The sequence below is a fragment of the Saimiri boliviensis genome, chromosome 13 (genome assembly GCF_048565385.1).
Source record: "Saimiri boliviensis isolate mSaiBol1 chromosome 13, mSaiBol1.pri, whole genome shotgun sequence".
Taxonomy (NCBI): domain Eukaryota; kingdom Metazoa; phylum Chordata; class Mammalia; order Primates; family Cebidae; genus Saimiri; species Saimiri boliviensis.
The window spans coordinates 81,721,791-81,740,058 of NC_133461.1; the positions used below are offsets into that span (position 1 = coordinate 81,721,791).

Consider the following 18,268-nt stretch of genomic DNA (forward strand, 5'->3'; position numbering starts at 1 on the left):
CTTATGACCATCCTATATATTTTCTTTAAAGTATTTTGTTAAAATCCTTATTAATTGTTTTGCCTGGTAACGTGTAAGCACACTGTCAGGGAGTATCTTTCTCATTATTATGTTCCCCAAATGTAAATGTTAATAAATGATTGAAATAAAGAATATCAAAACTAAATTAACTCTATGCTTTTAGAGAATGCAGTCATTGATAGAGTTGCTTAAAAGTATACATAGAGTGTCCCAGGCCAGCAGGAGGTAACAGTGATCTAAGAACCTAAAGCAATGCTGAAACCACTTTTATAAAACTTATGACGGTGGGGAAAATCTAACATAACTGACTCAGTCTTACTTCCAACCTTGCAAGACAGTCTTTGCTCATTCTTATCTAACTATTGAAGGAATTTAGTTTGCAGTTTAAGTCTAAAACAAAGATGATAGCGGTCCTTTCCAAAAACTAACCTTCTCCTTGGTCAGGGACTGAAACCACCTTTGTAAAAGAAAAGAGGGTCCACGAGGTCAGAATTGGGGCACGTAGGAGCCTGAGTTCTGCTAAGTTGCAGGCATAACGAAACTAGCCACTGTTTCTTTTGTTAGCATGGTTAAACTCTAAGAAGTTGTTACTTTATAACTTGCCTTTTAAAAACTGCTTACTACTCAGGAGTCACACAGCAAATGGTCACAAGATTAACCTACTCAATTGCCGCTATAGATAACATCACCATTTTAAATCCTTTAAGACTAGTGCTTATTTTTCAGAACTTGCATTCTATATGGATGGACTAGCATCTTGCAGTTGTAACCACTACCCAGTAACTGACTCAGCACAAGCAGACCATGTCAACCCTCTATGATTTCATCCCAGACCCATCTCATTAGCCATCCTCATTCCCTAGCCCTCTGACTGCCAAGCTATCCTTGAAAAACCCTAGTCCCCAAATTCTTGGAAAGGCAGGTTTGAGAATTACGTCTAATCCTTCCACATGGCTGGCCCTCTGATCATTAAACTCTTTCTTTGCTGCAAACATTCCTGCTGTTCTCAATGTATTAGCTTTTTCTGGGCAGCAGGCAAGAAGAACCCAACTGGGTGATTCCAAAGCCTTCAAGTCCAGGAAAGAAAGGAGATAAAGATCCAACTTGTTCTAGAAAAGCTCGCTGAAATCCAAGTTGAGCAAAACACAAAACATAGTGCTAAATCCGATAGGCTAAATATTTGTGAATTTTGATCAACAGAGATTATAAGACAGAAAGATGTATTACTTCCTTAGATTCCTAAAGAACATGTGAACAAAGTAAGGGAGGAACTTCTCTTGGGGAAGGCTCTGAAATAAATATGCTTACCATTTGAAGAATGTCCTCTCCAATCTGACTGAAGTATTGAAGTGTTTCAAAATGTTTTCAAAACTCTCTCAAACTAGATAGTGCCGATGAGTAGTCACTTTAAAAAGTGTTTCCTTTTTTAAGTAATATAAATAAATGTTTTCTCTTCCTTGTTACAAATAAATTCTAAATAAAGACTTTTTGATATGGTGACTTACTATTCCAACATGAACTATTCAGCTATAAAACCTGAGAAATTGCCTAATACATATGTTGAAGTAAGGAATATCATCACTATTCTGAATTCAAATAGTTTCTCACATCATTAAAGGGGTGACAATATTTACTGCCCCTTTCTGTTATGTGATTTTTCTGTTTCTCTGGGGAACATCTCTACTTATAACTTATAGCATGTTTGAGGATCTTCAAGGAGGAAAGAAGTTAAATAAATTTGCAATATTTTTTCAGAGAAGAAGGGTTGGTTAAGCTAGCATTGAAGCATTCCATATTTATTTCATAGCAAATTTGCAAGTCAAACACAGTTGGCTTTATTTACCTTTTATTTATTTATTTTACTCCAGCCTATTCTGATACTCAAAAAACCCACTTGGGATTCAGAACTCTATTTGGTTCTTCTAGTTTCCTTCATTGTCATTTGTAATGAAGAGTTTGCAATAATTTTTCAGGATGACACCTTTGTTTATTGATTTGTGAAACAGAATGAAACCCAGACCAGTTTATACACATCTACCAGAGTCTTCAGAGGCTAAAACAAACATATTAAAACCTGCTTATGTCAGAAAAAAAAGAACAATGATAGAGAGAATCAATTTTGAATGAGATGGAATTTTTTTTATTAACTCTCTTCTCTGACAATGGAAGGGGGAATTTTTTCTTGGTATCAGTATCAGTTCACACTCATAAAAAATTCACATTCATATTTAGCATTCAGAAATATGTCCATATCATGAATAAACTGTCACAGGTACTGATTACACTGTTTTGTTCTTGCTTTGATTTACCTTACAGAATGAAAGATGGGTTTTATCACAAGAAATGAAAAGAAAAGATCCCATCTTTAAACATGATTAAAAATAAGAACTGAATTCAATATCCTCACAGGGACTGGTCGAGCACTTGTAACTTTCTTTCTGAGCAATGTTTTGCAGGTTGACTACATCCTAGGGCTTGCAGCAGATATCTAAGTAGACAAGCCTTTGAATTAAGAATGAGCACCCTCTGTGGCATTCAGAGGTGAGGTTGCTCACAGAGGTTCAGTGACCCTGAAAACTAATTCCTCATCAGCCAACCTTTCAAAAGGAAGCCTGTAATTAAATAGGTAAAATGGCAATTGGTGGCTTGATTAAAGTGGGAGGATGGTGGGAATGTTTCTACTTTGGAAAAACTGAACATTTATCTAATGCTTTGACCAAGTATTTGCTCTAAAGCAACACACTTTATTCTTTATGTGGGATACTGAGATTTGGTAACTCAGAGCCAATTCTCTACCACTCTTATTCCTAAGGGAAGTAGAGACAGCAGAAGGTATTTAAAAAGTTTTCTCAATGGCTTTCTCAAAATTTATGACATAAATAAAAAGAGAAAAGTTTTAACTACCTCTCTTCCCATCTATATCTTCCTCCAAAGTTACCTATAATCTCAGTTCAGCGATTCACAATGCTAGCTACACATTAAAACTATCGAAAAATGTAAGAGAGATTGATTTTAAAATTCCAGAACCTCAGTTTTATCCCAGAGTTTCTGGTTTCATTTCCTTGAGGTGATCTGAGGCATCAGGGTGTGTGTATTTGCACACACTCCAACAGGCATACACGTCCATGAAATTCTCATTTTATTATTTTTTTAAGTGTTCATGTTTTGCAGCCAAGTTTGAGATCCAGTGTGTTTAATTCAAGCCTTCAGTACAATTTTATTCACCTTTACATAAGAGCTAGCTTGTGTGTCTTGGTTAGCAGCACCACCTGTGAGCTCCTTAATGTCTGTTGTGTCTCTCTCACGTGTGTTAGTAAGAAGCTTAGACATTCTTTTCAATGAATGAAAATGTTTCAATAAGACAAATAGCTCCCTGATAATTGATTTATTTTAGGCAATCAAAAAGTGCCTAGCCCATTCTGGACTATCTAATGGAAATGCTTCCCCTCAAATACCATACCGTTTATATTTCTTATTCAAACCACTGATATTCATGTTTATTCCTTGAATTCCTAAAAGTTGAACAACACAAATGCTGCCAGCCGATCTATTGCTGATATGAATTCTCTGCAGGCAGAAACCCATCGAATCATCACTCCAGCAACTCCAAGGCCCTTCACTAACTTGGCAAGGTGATTTTCTGCATTGCAGAGGACAGGTAGGCTAACAAACCAACAGAAGTAATCCATGCAAATTCTCAGTTTCACTCATATGAAGAGCCATCCTGTTAGCACTCTTATTTCTTCAGAGACAATGGGTTTAAGCCTTCTTTCCATAAGAACAGCCCAAACTTACAGAGTAGATGCCATGCCATATGAACTTTATTATAAAATAATGACAGGCTCTTTTCTGGTGAGTGTGGTGCGAGAAGTCTCTCACAACACCATGTGCCCAGGCAGCACAGGAAGTCCTGCACCAGAACCAGCGCAAGGGCTGCAAGTTCCTGGAGACGTTGGAGCTACAGATCAGCTTGAAGGACTGCGGCCCCCAGAAGACAAGCACTTCTCGGGCACCATCAGGCTTAAGTCCACTCCCCACCACAAGTTCTCCACGTGTGTCCTGGGGGACCTGCAGCACTGTAACGAGGCCAAGGCCGTGGGTATCCCCTACATAGATATTGAGGCACTGAAAAAACTCAACAAGAATAAGAAACTGGTCAAGAAGCTGGCCAAGAAGTATGATGCAATTTTGGCCTCAGGGTCTCTGATTAAGCAGATTTGACGAATCCTCAGCCCAGACCTAAATAAGGCAGGAAAGTTCCCTTCCCTGCTCACACACAACAAAAACATGGTGGCCAAAGTGGATGAGGTGAAGTCCACAGTCAAGTTCTAAGTAAAAAAGGTGTTATGTCTGGCTGTGGCTGTCGGTCACGTGAAGATGACAGACGGTGAGCTTGTGTTTAACATTCACCTGTCTGTCAACTTCTTGGTGCCGTTGCTTAAGAAAAACTGACTGAATATCTGGGCTTTAAATATCAAGAGCACCGTGGGTGAGCCCCAGCACCTATATTAAAGCACATTTGAATAAATTCTACTGTTACCAGTCAAAAAATAAAATAATGACAGTAATTATTATTATAATATTGGCCTTTGATATTTGTGGTAGAATAAAACCGTGTGAGTCCCCTTTTCTAATTGAAAATGACTCCTCCTCAAAGAATAATCATAGTAGACACAGAAACAAAACAAAATAATCACAGTAAACACAGAAGGAAAAACGTTATATTCGGGGAAGTGAGGTAACCCCAAAGCACAATAGATGAAAATTAAAAGCTGATAGTCAAGGATAATAAAGATGTAGTCAGGGCAGCTCATTCTCAAACATGTAAATCTGAAGATAAACAAGCAGGTTTTGCTCACAGAATCTCAGTGCACAGCTGAGAAACTGGGCACTGGAACAGCTGAAGAGGAAAGACAAGGTGGGACATCAAAAGGGTGAGTCTCAATTAGTAGACGACAAGAGAGCAGTTAAAAGCCCAGCTTCCAACGCCACTTGGAACAGAAAGGCAACACCCTGTGCTGTCTTCATAGGGGAAAGAGGTCAATTTTCTGGGGAAAAAAAATAGACCAGAGAGATGGAGTTAAGGCAGAAGATCGTTAAGGTGAAGTGCTGTCTTGAAGGCAGAATGATTAAGTTAAAGTCTGCCTATTTGACGATTATTAGGCCTCCAGCTTGCTTTCCTCAATCAACCATAGAAGAGCCACAATCTGGTGTAAACTCACCACACTCCCAGGCAGCAGACTGGAAAATGTATCTCAAGACAAACTAAATCATTAATTTTTATCAGACCCAAGTATACTGCATCTAACCCAACAGTGGGAAAGCTTATCAACACATCATGTTATACTAATGAACTACAGTAAGGCTGAGAAATTGAGACAAAGATATCTTAGATAGTTGAAGGTGCAATAATGAAGAAAATAGGAAAGTTAATTGTAGGTATATCTGAAGCAGTGAGATAGCTTGAACCCCCTTCACCACTGTAGTAGGCAGAATCCCCAATGACCCCCCAGGATTCCCATCCCTGGCACACATACTCTGAATAGTCCCTTCCCTTGAGTTTGGGGAAATGTGGGAATATAATGGTATATTACTCCCTTAATTAGGTACAGTGTTAGGTACTTCTTGCATTGCTGTAAAGAAATACCTGAGACTGGGTAATTTATAAAGAAAAGAGATTTTATTAGCATATCATTCTGCAGGCTGTACAAGCATGGTGCTGGCATCTGCTCAGCTTCTGAGGAGTCTTTTACTCATGATGGAAGGTGAAGTAGGAGCAAGACAGTGGGAAAGGTGCCACAGAGTTTAAACAATCAGATCTCATGATAACTCACTTATGCTGAGGACAGCACCATGCCATGAGGGATCTGCCCCCATGACCCAAACACCTCACACTAGGTCCCACCTCCAACATTGTGGATAAAATTTCAACATGAGGTTTGGGCAGAAACAAATACCCAAACTGTATCAGTCACTTTATGCAGCAAATATGATGGGAGGGTCCCTCCTGTGACTATATTATATTATTTACAACTCACAGTGGGCTGGAGAGAGATTCCCCTGCTGGCTTTGAAGAAGTCACTGCCATGTTGTGAGAGGGCCTTGTGGCTAGGATCAGCCAACCACCACCGAGGAAATGGAACCCCAGCCTGTAACCACAAGGCATTTAATTCCACCAACAACCTGAATGAGCCTGGAAGAAGATCCCAAGCTCTCAAGAAGAGAGCCAGAGGACACCTTGATTTCAGCCTTGTGAGAAGCTGAATAGAAGACCCAATAACACCAAGCCCAGACTTTTGACCTACAGAACTGTGAGATAATGAATAGGTGGGCTTTAAACTGCTATCATTATGAAGCACATTCACTGGGCGCAGGTTACCAACTTGTCTGAGTCAGGTAAGACAACGTTACATGAAGCAGGTTTATTACTTATATATTAGGCAGCAAGGGACAATAGAAGCCTAGGACTCATGTTTAGCCAGACTCCTAAATGCACACCATGCCTCTCAAGCTAAGGAAAGCTGCCTAGGGGTAGAAGGACTCTCATCTCTAGGTGCCTCTCTTGCAGCCAGCCTGCCTTGGGCTTTATGCCTCAGGGTCACAAGACTGCCTGGGCTGACCCATTTAAGGGTGTCCTGTTTCTGGGGGAGAACTGGAGCAGAGTCTAGGCTGATCCTGCTAGCTCCTCCTTACATCAAGATGTTCCATTCCCAGTATATTCCACAGTTACATTGAGAACTACACGTGAGAAAGAGAAAAGAGCTGGGTCTATCTAAGGCTACCCAGAGAACTGTTTTTCATGATTGTGTTAATTTGTTACTCAGCCATTAAAAAAAAAAAAAAAAAAAAAAAAAAAAAAAAAAAAACTATACACCAACAAAAGCAAGATCTTTAAGAGAGGTTGAAATTCCTACAGGGATCTGTATTTGGAGGCACCAAGCTCAGTGGAGGGTCCATGCCCTCAATGGCAGATTGGGTCTATTTCAGAGACCTGGCAATAAAAAAATGGTACACTCAAACTAGATAATTAAGGAGAGTTTAATAAAATGGCCTATTAAAATGCATGGACATTAAAGAAATGAACAAAGGATAGGGCAGTATTCCAGGATCAGCAACAGCAGGAGCCATTACCACTTCTAGGACTGAAGGGGCAAGGATATGGAGTAAATACTAGAACTCAGAGAGTAGCTGTGCAGAAAAAGCTATTTGGCAGGAGCTGTGTCCTTCAGCGGAGGGTTGCAGCCAACTTAAGATAAAACCACCATTGAAAATATCTGAGCAACATAATTGCGGATGTCTTCTCCCTTCCTCTAATCTCCTGATAGTGTCTACACAGAGTGAACCAAACAAGAAACTGGAGATTAGAGATGTTCACTGGTATATCTCATTGGAAGCACGAATGAAATTACATTCAATTAATATATTTGTTTTAGGAAAGATATTTATCTTCCTATTTTCTTAGCCACACAACCCCTCGGATTTGAGCTGGGCATATAGCTACTTGGAATAAAGTCTGTATTAATCACCTTCTTTGCAGGTGAGTGAGCTTCTCACTCGGGAAGGAAAAACATGGAATAGAATACGAAGGGACAGAGAGAACTTATTTACACAGACAACGGCATGTGCCTTTTAGGGTCTTCCTCCTTTATCCAGTGACAAATGTCTTTTACATAAGGTCTCAACAGCTTCTGTGTCATCGCAGAGTGATATAGATTTGAACTACTATTTATATTTTAAATAAATTAGTAGGAGTAAGAGAACAAATAAATCATTAATGAACATAAACCATAGCTGTAAAGGTCATCATTTCCAGAGCCAGTCATAAGGTCTAAGTTAATAGTCACAGCTACTTTTTCTCACCACCGGTTTCAGCATATCTAAGCCAGATGCTTGCAGAGGGTAAGGAGAACGTTACCAGAACTTAAGCACAGAGCTGACTCAGCTGCAAAGCAGGCTGTTGATAAAGACTATTCCATGTAGCCATGTGCCCAGCTCAAATTTGAGTGTTGTGTGGCTAAGAAGGAAAATAAATATCTTTCTTAACATAAATACATTAATTGAATGCAATTTCACTGGTTCTCCCAATGAGATGTTGGTATATTATTTGTTTTTGATTTTGTTACTATATTTTATTTGTTTTGAATTGGATAAAAATAATCTTAAAATTTTTTTAAAAGGATAAATGTCTATAACTAAGTAAACTGTCAAAAAGAAAAAAGTGGCAAGTGATCTCATGAGATATCAGAACACACTATAAATCCTTTAAAATAGAGTTACAGTACTCATAGTGGTATAGAAAAGTATACTAGTAAAACAGAATACAAAATTTAAAAGTTGATCTCACTATATTTTAAAATGTGATATATAGCAATGGTGATAGTTTAAATTGAGAGGGTTAATGGTATATTATTTAATAAATGGTACTTGTACATTGTCATAAATGTATCTGGATATTTTACATCACATATGAAAATAAATTCTAGAAAGGATTATAATATTATAAACAAACTAAAATATGATGAGCAATTGGAAAGCTACATTATCAATCCAGTTGTGAAGACTAGAAACCTAGTAGCTCATTAAGAAAAGAAAGATAGGGTGGACAACATAAAGTAGAAAAAAGTGCAGGATACATCAAAAACTAGGTCAGTCGAAGATTAATAGACCGAGAAAATGTTTAAGTAGCGCAGATGACACAGGCTTAGTCTCCATAATAAAAAGCACTTACACATTGTTAATGAAAAGACAATCAATTCAAAGAATGATGGGTAAGCAGTATGAATAATTTACCAGAAAGCAAATCTAAATGGTCAATAAACAGATGGAAAGTTGTTTAATATAGCTGATGAGCAAGGAATCATGAGTCAAAGGGACAGTGCATTACATTATATTCCTAAGCCTAGCAACAGACAGGAGATGAACGTTTACTAGCATGGAGCGGTAACGTGGTAGTTAGAGTGGATATGAGCAAAGGAGAGAGGAGGATGGGTGTATGATTCGATTGCACTTATATATTCAATGGAAATGTATGAGTGTGTGTATTTTTTAAAAACTTACATAATATTTTTAAACTAGCACATCCATTCTACTTACGAAATCTAGCAATTACATTTGCAAGGGTACACGAAGATGCTCATTGTTGTATTGTTTATCATTTGAGCAATGATATAAACCTTAGAATAAACCATGAAGGTAATGGTTTAATAAATTATAGCATATTTCCACTATAAGACACTATAAAGAATAAGGTAGAGATACACTTACTGAGGGGAAATATTGTTTTATAAGTGCAAATTACTAAATAATATGAATGGTATTAGGTATATATATGTATACATACATATGTAACCATATATATATATCTAATGTATGTGGGTATGTATATATATACATATATATACCTAATACCATTCATATTATTTAGTAACTTGCACTTATCAAAAATATATATATAAACACACACAACCTGAAATGTTGATATATGAGGTTGGTGCAAATACATGAATATTTATATGTTTGGAATAAATAGTGAAAACTATTAGAATACATGCCAAACTCTTACTAGTGTTACCTTCGGAGTGGAGTAGAATTCAGGAATTTGGTGCTATAACTATATGTAAATACATGTTTATAGTTATACAGATAACTATATAGATATATCTATATGTGTGTATTTGAGCTGTTTGAGCATTTCATAAAGATACTGGATTCATAAATTACATTATCTGCATATTATAAGAACACTAATAATTGCATCAGAAATTAGATACTGAGTTCTCTAAAAGCACAAGATACTTTATATTTTTGCTAGGCAGAATAATGCCTCCATCCCTGAAAAAAAAAAAATGGATGTCCATATCTGAATGACTAGAAATTGAATATGTTTTCTTACATGGCAAAGAAGAATTAGGTTGCATTAAAGGGAAACTGGCTAACTTTAGGGAGATATTTATGGCATATCTGGGTGGACCCAATGTAATTTCAAGGGTGCTTAATAGCAGAAGCAGAAGGCAAAGACGTGTCAATGTCAAAGCAATAAGGTGTGAGAAAGACTCAACAGGCAGTTGCTGGCTTTGAAGACGGAGGGAATGAGGAAATTGTCCATAAGCTGGAAAAAGCAAGGAAACAGATTCCTCCCTGCAGCCTCCGGAAGAAATGCAGCTCTGCTGACATCTCATTTTAGCCAGCAAGGTCCGTTCTGAAGTTCTGAACTATGTGAGATAATCAATTTGTGTTGTTTTAAACCACTAAGTTTGTGGTAATTCATTAAAGCACCACCAAGAAATTTATGCAATATGCATCATCTCATTAAAATTCACGAAGACCCTGGAAGAGATATACAACTGTGCGCCCCCATTTACAAAAGAGGAAACCATTGTTCAGAAGGTTTAAGTTGACACAGCTGGTACATGCTGTGGACAGGACTTTAGTTCCAGAGGAATCTAGAGCCTCTCCCGGCTGCCATGTTGTGTTCTCTGTCCTCTGATCTACAACTCCAGTGCTCCTGGCTCTGTACTCAAACACCAAAGTCAGTAAGAACTCAGGTTTGAGGGGTAAGACTAATCTCCATTTAAACCCACTTACTAGCTGTGTGGTCTAAAACAAACTATTCAATTTAAGCTCGTTTCCTCGTCTATAAAAGAGGAGAAATGCTTTCTGCCTTGTAGGCTGAGGAAAAGCATTCAGCGAAATAATGTATGAAAACTGTCCAACAAAAAGCTTTGTATAGATTTTGTTTTTAATAACGGTTATTTATTGTTGGTGAGGACTACTATGTTGTTATAATGACTCTGGAAAGCTGTTTTTCCTCTAGATGAGTTTTAGGTTTTGTTCATACCTTTCTTATATCTGTCAGCTCCTGATTCAGAGACGGTGGTTACTGCCTGTGGCACAGAACTGTAACTACAAACTAGGGAACTATTAACTGAGTACAAGTGTAGAGGAAGTGGCTATTAGTGGTGTGGGCACCAGTGATCTATAAGATGAATCTAGTGGCAAAAATGTACTATTAATAATGTATGTTTCTCCCATAGGACAACATCGCAGAGGAACAGAAGGGAAAAAAATGTGCTTATAAATTTAAATTTGTTTAGGATGCTATGAGAATCTAGAAAAGGGGACATCTCTATTTTAATCGAAATTATGTTGGCCTTCTGTTTTCTGCCCGTGGGGTCCCAGACAGAGTTTTCTCAGAATATCATTTGTCTTCCACTCAAGAAGCACATTCTGTTGGTCTAGTACTTCATAAACGTCTTCAAAAATTCCTTTGACTCAGGCTCTAAGTTCTTCACCACTAGGAGTTTGGCTTTCTAAACAATTGTTAATTGTGATGATTTATGAATGATTATTTACAAGGATAAATCTTGATTATTCTCTACAGAAGATCATCTTTGCTCTTTTCAAAAGTCCCTCTGGTTCCGAGCTGTCCAGTATCTGGTACAATGGCTGACATATAATATATGCTCAACCTGGATCCATTGAGTGAATAAAAGAGTAAATTATCAAATGAACCATGAGCGTGAGGCAACAGGTGTGGTCACTAACAACTCATTCATGGGAATAGATCTTCCCCTGTTACTTATTTGAAAGGAAAGTAAATCAGAGTGAGTGCACATTCCCAAGGGACCTCAGGTTATTGATTCAAATGTTTTCAGACCATCTTGACTATTTGTGTATATGTCCCTTTAGAAAACTGAGGAAGGAAATAAAAAGCCTTCTAGAAGTTTTTTTGTTTGTTTGTTTCAGAAAACTCGGAGGTAATAAAGCATTTACATTGCTAACAGCTTTTTCAAAGTGTGTTGACACCCAAGTGGGTTTGGGAGAAGAGTTTTTGTGTGTGGAGGAAATACTATTATGCCTTAGCCAGGGCAATGCTGGCTTTTTATGTGAAGATTCTGTACTTGTAGTGCCCTTCATTCAGGTGACCTTTGTTCTGCTAGTTGCTGCACATTATTTGAACTCTCTGAAGATTCAATGAAACCAGCAGGACAATTGCAGAGAACGGATAATTTATAGCAATAGCAATTTACTAAGATGATTATTGTCAACCATGACACAGGCCTTTCTTAATCATATCTATGATTACTATACCTTCTAATAATACTGTATCATTTTTCCCTAATACTCTAAAGTGCTTCCTACATGTTAAAAAGCTATTAAAACACAAATCTACATGGCAATGGATAAAATGTTTTCATTGCTCAAGCTGCAGGCATTCACATTTTAATATCTGCTATACAAAATGTATAAATGATTACAGAATTGTAGCTTTGAAGAGGATCTCCAAAAAATAATTTTATCCAGTGCACCACCCTAAATAGTTACATACCCAAACCATCAAAGGCATATGGTTGGAATTGCCACTTAAAAAATCATAAGGCATGGGCTCTGCCTGACACCTTAAGTGCACTGTTTTGGTATTTGATCACCATTTTGTCAAGAAGTTTTGCCACAAGCTGGGTAAGAGCAAATTACATATATATATATATATATATATATATATATATATATATATGAATATATCTATTCCTTTGTTGGGACTGAAAAAAATGTTTCATGCCTCCTCTATTACACCAAAGTCATATAATAGATTTCACTTTTTGAGATTGAATAGTGAACCTTCCCAACTCTGTTAACACTTTTTACAATTAATCTATTAATGGACTTTAATCCCCTTGGACATTCTTTGGTCCTTAAATACACATTTTATTATTTGACCTTAAGAGAAATGGTAACACACAGGCTATGAGGAAAGGAGACATAGAAATGAGGTTCTCTACCCATATCTTCAGTGTTAGTCTCTTGATTCATAAACATTAACCAAACATACTGCTTAAATTCAAATTCAATTCATATGCAAAGTCTTCAACTAGAAGGCAAGCTCCTAATTAACCTAATAATTATTAACTTTAATTGTTTTTTTGTTTTGTTGAACTGAAAGCTTATTGACAGAATAACATTTCACAAAGAAACCTGAAAAAGCCTGAGGCATTTAGGGAACCTCATGAGAAACAAATCCATGAACTACGAAAACAGGAGAAAACAGAGTGTAATGGGAACAATTGGTCAAATCTCATGGAGAACTGGAATATCTGTCATTACTGTCCAAAATGCAACGGTCGCCCTAAGGACTAAGAGTCTCTTTATTTTTCATCTTGTCCATTCAAATGCTGGCTTTCATCACTTTTATTCCAAAGGTTCTCTTAGCTTCTGACCCAGGGCCACTTTGTTTCTGCTTCTCTCTTCTAATTTTCTCTCCACATCTCCACTGTTACACAGAAATGCTTCTACCATTTTTCTCTATCTCTGTTACTTGTATTCAAAATTCAGGAAAAAAAAAAAACTACCTAATCGAATCAGGTAGTCACTATTCAGTACTATTGGTTGAAATTATCTGGCCCCATTGCCTTATAGACAACTGACAGAACCTTTCAATACACCGTAGATCTTTTCATCCAAAAAACTGGAGTTAGAGTGACAGCATCATATGACTGAGTATGACACCCCACGTGCAAGCAAATCACCATGACCACTTACCTCAAGTGAGGTTGTCCGTGTGAAAAGCACATTATGCAGTCAAGCGTGTGGTGAAGCAAACCTAAACAAAACAGAAACGTCTTTACTAACTTGAAGAAAACCTTCTAACAATAGAGACTGAAAATTGTTTACACAGTCCTACTTGATGTACCACGGGGAATGCAATGCACTGGTAAGCACTATTGCATATTGTAAGGATATTTACGAAAGACAGTCATTTTATTTAGTAGCCTCAGGGATGCACTGTGAACAAAACATCTTGCTGAGTCCTGCATGAAAGCGCTGGTAAGGAATGGGGATGCCAGAAAACAAGGATTAAGTCATGATATTGTACCCAACACCAAAGAAGCTTATTATACAGTAAGTTAGACACATAAATTATGCAAATATAAATAATGTAAGGGAGTGAATAGTATTGGGAAAGGAAAGAAGTCAGAATCTCTTTGGCAACTTCCAGTGCTTCCTTTGTGCTAAAATTTTAATTGAAACAGTGCTGAGGTAAATGTCAATCAACATTAGAAAGCCAGTCCAAGCTTCAAAGATGAAAACCTTCCTGATGCTAAGGCCTGAAGAATGAAGGATGAATCTGCTGAAAAATAGACCAGAGAGAGAGAAGTGGGACTGGTCTTCATTCATCTCCCGAGACCTTACTTGTTGGTAAAAGGTCCTCTTGGATCTGGAAACAAAAGAATGGGCCAAGTGAGGAGACTGTTTTTAAACAGATATTCCAGTCCTCCACGAGCTTTGACCAGATGTTCCTATTATACTGTTTAAAAGCAGTTGCCATTCATTCATTTATTCATTTACTCAAGTGACTTTTACTGCAGGTCAAATATATGTTGGGGTAGATAGGGTGAATCATACATAACCCTTTCCCTAACAGACATATGAAGAGATATTTGTGTCATATTTTTATATTTGTATCTATATAGCAAAATGATTAAAATTTTCACTCAAAATGCTACAGAGACTGAAGAGGAGGAAACTAAATAGACTGGGTAGACCGAAGGTAATACAATTCTCCGGATGAGAGGCAATAGAGAGATTACCGTAGGAAACATACTGCAAAAATGCACCCTTGTGGAATGAAAGGCTTGTTTCAAGATTATTGAGTTTTTCAATGGGATCAGAGGGTCAGGTTTGCATGTGATGTGGTAGAAGGCACAGCCAGAGACTGGACGCGGTGGCTCATGCCTGTAATCTCAGCAAATTTTGGGAGGCAAAGGTGGGCAGATCACCTGAGGTCAGGAGTCCAAGACCAGCCTGGCCAACCATGGCCAAAAGGGTGAAATCCTATGTCTACTAAAAATACAAAAATTAGCTGGGTGCTGTGGTGCATACCTATAATCCCAGCTACTTGGGAAGCTGAGGCAGGAGAATCACTCGAACCTGGGAGGCAGAGGTTGCAGTGAGCTGAAATCGCACCACTGCTCTCTAGCCTGGGTGACAGAACAAGACTCCATCTCAAAAAAAAAAAATAAATAAGATCAATAATTTCCACATGAAGCTTTAAATAAAGCTCTTATAGTCAAACTAATTGAGATTATATTGATAACAAATTATTTCTTGTAACTGTTTTTCAATAAGAATTTTATTTTTATAAAAATAGATGGTTTAGTATATTTTATTACAATCAAGCTATACTAATGTATGAAATTTTTTAGTAGTAACTCCTTTGAAGAAAGTCAGATATCATCAAAATGTCAGCCTTGCCATTGACCAGGTAATATTAAACAAGTTACTTAACCTTTCTTAGCCTGTTTCATGCATAGAGAGAGGATGATAAGACTATGTGAGGCTGTTGTGAAGATCAACTTAGTAATACCTGTCATGTAGCAAATACTCAATGAATATAGCTATAATCAAGTTTCTAAGATAGTGTTTTCTTTTATCTTTTTTGAGACAGAGTCTTGCTCTGTCACCCAGACTGGAGTACAGTGGTGCGATCTGGGCTCATTGCAAACTTTGGCTCCCAGGTTCAAGCAATTCTCCTGCCTCAGCCTCTTGAGTAGCTGAAACTATAGGTACGCACTACAATGCCTGGCTAATTTTTTGTATTTTTAGTAGAGATAGGGTTTCACCATATGGGTCAGGCTGGTCTTGAACTCCCGACCTTGTGATCCTCCCACTTTGGCCTCCCAAAGTGCTGGAATTACAGGCATGAGCCACCCCACCCAGCCAAAAATAGTTGTTTTCAAATCTAACTATATTATATAGCTATAATAAATATAACTTAGACATAAAAGTTTCTACAAGTGTTAGGAGTACCTAAATGAATTAACTGACATATAAAATTTAGGCCCCTACAAGCTGCATGGTCCTGCTTTCTTCCAATCCCACTTTCCACCCTGGCAACCTGTAAAGGGCTCTGCCCAACACACCTTTCTTCCAAATAAATTATTGAATGAACAAACGAACTAATCTTTATCCAAAGTTCCTTTTCTAGCATTTGTTTTCCTTTATATCAGTTCTCCTAGGCATCCAGATTGGAAGCATTGTTCTTTCTTTAATACTGCATTGTGTGTCACTTAAGTCCCATAATGTGTTTCAATCTCTCTTGCTTTATGTTCCCTAAGTTAGTAATTGTGATAAAGTATCACTCAAAATGTTCAACTGCATTTATATGCACAATACCTTCAAGGAAAGTAGAACAACTTTCCCCTGTGTGTGAATTTCTGGGTGAAAGAGAACTCATGAGAATGTGGCTTGACCAGTCAATGGCATCATTACAAAAATTAGAAAAAGGCAGCGCTTTCTCTGAACAAATTCAGACCTAAATTATGTGTGGGTTGAGCAATGAGTAGATTTTAATCCTCATCTGGCTCTTATTTATATATTATTATTTTTAATTCAAACTCTAATTTATCAAGAGATGTTTTAGAAACAAAAATGGGTTTAAATTATTCTTGGTCCTGTTAAAGCCTCTCTTTTAAGAGAATTCCAAGTATAGGCAATATTTTAAAGCTATCTTTCTGTCACTTGATGACTGTCTTAGGGGCTTTCTTGTGCATCAGTTTTTTTTTTTTCTTCTAAAATATTCTCAGTAGTATCACTTCCAATTCTGAACAATGCCTTGGTCCAGAGGCTAAAGCAATCAGGCAGGATAAGAGAAATAAGTTTCCTGAAGCTAACTCTGCTTCACAGAAATAAGCTTTAAAGTTGTTGAGCATTGCTGTCTTTAGGCAAACCTATAGGCAAGATGTTCCATTACTGTAGGTATAAACAGATGATGAAATTAGTCACAAAAATGTTACTCTATGTATAACATATGAATATGAAACTTTTGATAGTGGAAAGCTTTAAAATTATGTTCTCCAGAGATGTGTGAGCCTGAAGCATTGAGATCATGAAAGGCAGCTTAAAGTAGTTAATTGCACTCACTAAGCATGGTCAAGACCTGGGCTTAAAATACAGGTTATGCCAAGATTAGCCACTTGAATGCAAATTGCTGTGCCTCAGTGTTTTACAGATGAAGATAATATTATCTTCACATTATTGTTAATGAAAATAACTAAGATAACCTATTTGACAGTGCCTACAGCTGAAGAAACATTACTTCTTTTAAAATAATGGATTATTTAGAATTAATCTAAATCTAATTTTCATTCACTTTGAAGCCTGGAGCACATGCTCTGGAACAGGGCTGTCAAATAGATGTCCATTGATTTTTCTTGTGTGATTAAAGAGAGGATCTAATTTCATGTTTGTTTTGTTTGCTGTTTTTGCATGTGGGTATCCAGTTTTCCCAACACCATTTGTTGAAGGGATTATCTTTTCTCCATTGTGTATTCTTGGTGCTCTGGCCAGAGATAAGTTAGGTCTTACATGCATGGGTTTATTTCTTGGCTCTCTATTCTGTTCTATTTGACTATATGTCTACTTTTATGCCAGTTCAATACTGTTTTGATTGTTAGAAGTTTGGATTATAATTTGAAATTAAGAGTTGTGTTCCTCCAATTTTTTTCTTCTATCTCAAGAACATTTTGTCTAGTTAGAGTTTTTTGTGATTCCATATGAATTTTGTGACTGTTTTTCTATTTCTATAAAACTTGACGTTTCAATTTTGATAAGGATTACATTGAATCTGTAGAGTGCTTGGAGTGGTCTGGACATTTTAACAATTCTAAATATTGCAATTCATGAATATGTGATTAACATTTAAATTCAAAGAGATGTGTAGTTAGAGGCTACCATAGAGTATGGCATAGCACTAGAATAGAATGTGGCTCCAATAGGGAGGCCTCATTGGTAAGTCTATAGGTAAGTCTTTTATCAACAATAACGTTTTAAGAAAAACATATTTTCTTTTCTTCAAACACTTGTATGGCAGGAGGTTGTTAAACTAAAATTAATGAGCTTCATGAACATCCCAAATTGTGTAATAATCACATTAAGTTTGAAGTATATCTTTCTAGGGAAAAATTCATGCATACCATTGGATTTTGAAAGAGAACCATGTCACAAAATAAAAATAAACAAATAAATAGATAGATAGATAGAAGGAATATACCTAAGTTACTTATACCTGCTCTAATTTAAAAATGTATAAACTGCTGTTCAGAAGACAAAGGAAGCCAAACTATCACATTGGTTCATGTAATTATAACTGTTTTTATGAACACTAAAATATAAGCAGAATTTTCAGTACAAATATGTTAAATATGAAGTTCAAAGCAATGTTCAATTATTCTATTTATATCAAAACAGTAAA

At 36.9% G+C, this 18,268-nt stretch overlaps 1 pseudogene; it reads left to right on the forward strand.

The window, feature by feature from the left end:
- The window catches only part of LOC101039969 (large ribosomal subunit protein uL1 pseudogene), an 84,643-nt pseudogene extending 80,110 nt beyond the window's left edge, over positions 1 to 4,533 (forward strand).
- Positions 4,534 to 18,268: the final 13,735 nt, after the last annotated feature.